Raw genomic sequence first — 5000 nt, 5'->3', positions numbered from 1 at the left:
GGAGAAGAAAAATTAGTGGAAGTGGGAAATGCAAAGAAGGATACGAGAAATAAGAAGGACTGCAAGAGAGAGAGAGAGAGAAAGAGAGAGAGAGAGTGAGAGAGAGAGAGAGAGAGAGAGAGAGAGAGAGAGAGAGAGAGAGAGAGAGAGAAAGAGAGAGAGAGAGAGAGACGAAAGGAAATGAGGTATTTATAATCATTGCATAATATAAACACACACACACACACTGCAGGTGAAAATCCTGCGTTCCTCGGAGATAAAGAGACATTTCTGAAACATCTTATCCATTTTCCTCGGCGACGAAAGCAAAGAGGGGGGGGGGCAGGGGCAGGAGATGGGGGAGGGAAGGTCGAGGGGTCATGAGGGGTAGGGGAAGGGGTAGGAGGAGGGGGGTAGAAGGGGGAGGGGGGTAGAAGGGGAGAGGGGGGTAGAAGGGGGAGGGGGGTAGAAGAGGGGAGGGGGTAGAAGGGGGAGGGGGTAATGCAGAAGGGGGAGGGGGGTAGAAGGGGGAAGGGGGTAGAAGAGGGAGGAGGGGGTAGAAGGGGGAAAGGGGTAGAAGGGGGAGGGGGGTCGAGGAGGTCATGAAGGGTAGGGGAAGGAGGGAGGTAGGAGGAGGGGAAAGGGGGAAGGGAGGGAGGGAGGAGGAGGATTGGAAAGGGGGAAGGGAGGGAGGGAGGAGGGAGGAGGGGAAAGGGGGGGGAAGGGAAGGGAGGGAGGAGGAGGAGGGAAATAGGGGGAGGGAGGGAGGGAGAACCCTAGGTAGTGGAGGGACGAGGGGGGTAGGGAGGAGTGGAAGGAGGGGGAGGGGGAGAAGAAAGGGAAGAGAAGGAGAGGAGGGGGAGAGGAATGGGCGCGCGAGTGTGTGGGGGAAGGAGGAAGGAAGGGAGAGAGAGGAGGGTGAGAGGTCGCTCTTAGGGAGAAGAATAAAGGAGAAGGGAGGATGGGCAAGAGCGGGAGAGGAAGAGAGAGGGAGGAACGACCTCGCCCCAGGGAGGGGAGTAGGAAGGGAGAGGGAAGGACTTGCTCGTGTGGAGTTGGGGATGAAAGGAGGGGAGGGGAGGGCGAACACGTGTCAGGAATGGGAGGAGGGAAGGAGGGGGGAAGAGAAGAGTCAGCTCCTAGAGAGGGGAGGAAAGGAGAAGCAAAGAAAGATGAGTAAGAGAAGGGAAGGAGAGGGAAAAGAGAAAAGTCAGCTCTTCCTAGAGAGGGGAAGAAAGGAGAACCAAAGATGAATAAGAGGAGGGAAGAAGGAGGGAAAAGAGAAAAGTCAGCTCCTCCTAAAAAGGGGAAGAGAGGAGAGGCAAGGATGACTAAGAGGAGAGAAGAAGGGGAAAAGGAAATGTCAGCTCCTAGAGAGGGAAGGAGAAGAGGGGCAAAGATGAATAAGAGAAGAGAAGGAGGAGGGAACAGAGAAAAGTCAGCCTTTCCTAGAGAGGAGAGGAAAGGAGAGGTAAAGATGAGTGGGAGAAAAGAAGGAGGAGGGAAGAAAGAAAAGTCAGCTCCTCCTAGAGAGGGGAGGAGAGGCAAAGAAAGATGACTAAGAGAAGAGAAGGAGAGGGAAAAGAGAAAAGTCAGCTCCTCCTAGAGAGGGATGAAGAGGAGAAGCAAAAATGACTAAGAGGAGAGAAGAAGGGGAAAAGGAAATGTCAGCTCCTAGAGATGGGAGGAAAGGAGACGCAGAGATGAGTAGGAGAAAGGAAGGAGGAGGGAAAAGAGAAAAGTCCTCCTAGAGAGGGAAGGAAAGGAGAAGCAAAGATGAATAAAAGAAGGGAAGGAGGAGGGAAAGAGAAAAGTCAGCTCCTAGAGATGGGAGGAAAGGAGAGGTAAAGATGAGTAGGAGAAGAGAAGGAGAGAGAAAAGAAAAAAGGAGAAGAGGAGAAAAGGAGGAGAAGAGAAACAAAAATGACTAAGAGGAGTGGAGAAGTGGAGGAGGGGAAGCCCAAGCGTGAGTCTAAAGGGTACACAAGACACACGAGAAACCCGCTGACGAATATTAAAGAGGAAACGCAGTATGACATCTCCATTATGGCCAGAGGGTGATGGCAAAAGGGTGTTCCTGGACGTCGGGATAAAACATCGTTAAAAGGCAGATTAAGCGAGAGGCAAGAATGCAGTTGGGAGTCCTTAGGAAAAGCATAAGTGAGGTTCGACTTGTTGAGATGAAAGTGTTATATTTTATTTGATTCTAATGTCTTTTGACTATTTAATTTTGCTTTTTATTGCTTGTTTTTGTTTCATTTTTGTTCTTCTGTCAGGGCCTTCGTCTCCTTTTTTTTCGTCTTTATGTATTGCTTTGTTAGTTTGTTCTTCATTCTCACTTTCTGTTCAACTTGTTGATATATATTTTATTTTATCTAGCAAGCACACACACGCACACGCACACATGCTTGCACGCACGAACACACACACACACACACACACACACACACACACACACACACACACACACACACACACACACACACGCACACACAAATATGCATATATAAATTTGGCTACATCTACAAAACATTTATACACAAAGGACATCATATGAATTTCGTGAATTTACGATCCTTGAAACTGACAACCTTTTGATATATCTAAAGCCTGAGGAGGTCGCAGAAAAATAAAAATAAATCCTGAATGGGTCACAGAAAACGGGAAAGCCTGAATGGACCGAAGAAAACGCGAAGCTCTTAAGAAACCATTACCTTCTCTATTGCTGTTTCAGGTTCTTTTATGTCAAGGAAATACACTTCTTTTTAAGGGGTTCCTTTATAGGTTGCAGGTGCCTGTGTATGTATGTTTGTACAGGGAAATACACTTCTTTTTACGGGGTTTCTTTATAGGTTGCAGGTGCATGTGTATGTATGTTTGTACAGGGAAATATACTTCATTTTACGGGGTTCCTTTATAGGTTGCAGGTGCATGTGTATGTATGTTTGTACAGAGAAATATACTTCTTTTTACGGGGTTCCTTTATAGGTTGCAGGTGCCTGGTGCATGTATGTTTGTACAGGGAAATATACTTCTTTTTACAGGGGTCTCTTATAGGTTGCAGGTGCATGTGTACATGTATGTTTGTACAGGGAAATATACTTCTTTTTTACGGGGTTTCTTTATAGGTTGCAGGTGCCTGTGTATGTATGTTTGTACAGGGAAATATACTTTTTTTTTACGGGGTTTCTTTATAGGTTGCAGGTGCCTGTGTATATATGTTTGTACAGGGAAATATACTTTTTTTTTACGGGGTTTCTTTATAGGTTGCAGGTGCCTGTGTATGTATGTTTGTACAGGGAAATATACTTTTTTTTTACGGGGTTTCTTTATAGGTTGCAGGTGCCTGTGTATGTATGTTTGTACAGGGAAATATACTTCTTTTTTACGGGGTTCCTTTATAGGTTGCAGGTGCATGTGTATGTATGTTTGTACAGGGAAATATACTTCTTTTTACGGGGTTTCTTTGTAGGTTGCAGGTGCATGTGTATGTATGTTTGTACAGGGAAATATACTTCTTTTTACGGGGTTCCTTTATAGGTTGCAGGTGCATGTGTATGTATGTTTGTACAGGGAAATATACTTCTTTTTACGGGGTTGCTTTATAGGTTGCAGGTGCCTGTGTATGTATGTTTGTACAGGGAAATATACTTCTTTTTACGGGGTTCCTTTATAGGTTGCAGGTGCCTGTGTATGTATGTTTGTACAGGGAAATATACTTCTTTTTACGGGGTTCCTTTATAGGTTGCAGGTGCATGTGTATGTATGTTTGTACAGGGAAATATACTTCTTTTTACGGGGTTTCTTTGTAGGTTGCAGGTGCATGTGTATGTATGTTTGTACAGGGAAATATACTTCTTTTTTACGGGGTTTCTTTATAGGTTGCAGGTGGATGTGTATGTATGTTTGTACTGGGAAATATACTTCTTTTTTACGGGGTTTCTTTATAGGTTGCAGGTGCATGTGTATGTATGTTTGTACAGGGAAATATACTTCTTTTTACGGGGTTTCTTTGTAGGTTGCAGGTGCATGTGTATGTATGTTTGTACAGGGAAATATACTTCTTTTTTACGGGGTTCCTTTGTAGGTTGCAGGTGCATGTGTATGTATGTTTGTACAGGGAAATATACTTCTTTTTACGGGGTTTCTTTGTAGGTTGCAGGTGCATGTGTATGTATGTTTGTACAGGGAAATATACTTCATCTTACGGGGTTTCTTTGTAGGTTGCAGGTGCCTGTGTATGTATGTTTGTACAGGGAAATATACTTCTTTTTACGGGGTTTCTGTATAGGTTGCAGGTGCATGTGTATGTATGTTTGTACAGGGAAATACACTTCTTTTTACGGTGTTTCTTTGTAGGTTGCAGGTGCCTGTGTATGTATGTTTGTACAGGGAAATATACTTCTTTTTTACGGGGTTTCTTTATAGGTTGCAGGTGCACGTGTATGTATGTTTGTACAGGGAAATATACTTCATTTTACGGGGTTTCTTTGTAGGTTGCAGGTGCCTGTGTATGTATGTTTGTACAGGGAAATATACTTCTTTTTTACGGGGTTCCTTTATAGGTTGCAGGTGCATGTGTATGTATGTTTGTACAGGGAAATATACTTCTTTTTAAGGGGTTCCTTTATAGGTTGCAGGTGCCTGTGTATGTATGTTTGTACAGGGAAATATACTTCTTTTTTACGGGGTTTCTTTATAGGTTGCAGGTGCATGTGTATGTATGTTTGTACAGGGAAATATACTTCTTTTTACGGGGTTTCTTTGTAGGTTGCAGGTGCCTGTGTATGTATGTTTGTACAGGGAAATATACTTCTTTTTACGGGGTTTCTTTATAGGTTGCAGGTGCCTGTGTATGTATGTTTGTACAGGGAAATATACTTCATTTTACGGGGTTTCTTTGTAGGTTGCAGGTGCATGTGTATGTATGTTTGTACAGGGAAATACACTTCTTTTTACGGGGTTTCTTTATAGGTTGCAGGTGCATGTGTATGTATGTTTGTACAGGGAAATATACTTCT

Source organism: Penaeus vannamei, chromosome 11, assembly GCF_042767895.1.
Source record: "Penaeus vannamei isolate JL-2024 chromosome 11, ASM4276789v1, whole genome shotgun sequence".
NCBI classification, from domain to species: domain Eukaryota; kingdom Metazoa; phylum Arthropoda; class Malacostraca; order Decapoda; family Penaeidae; genus Penaeus; species Penaeus vannamei.
Note: the sequence above shows the minus strand (reverse complement) of the source record.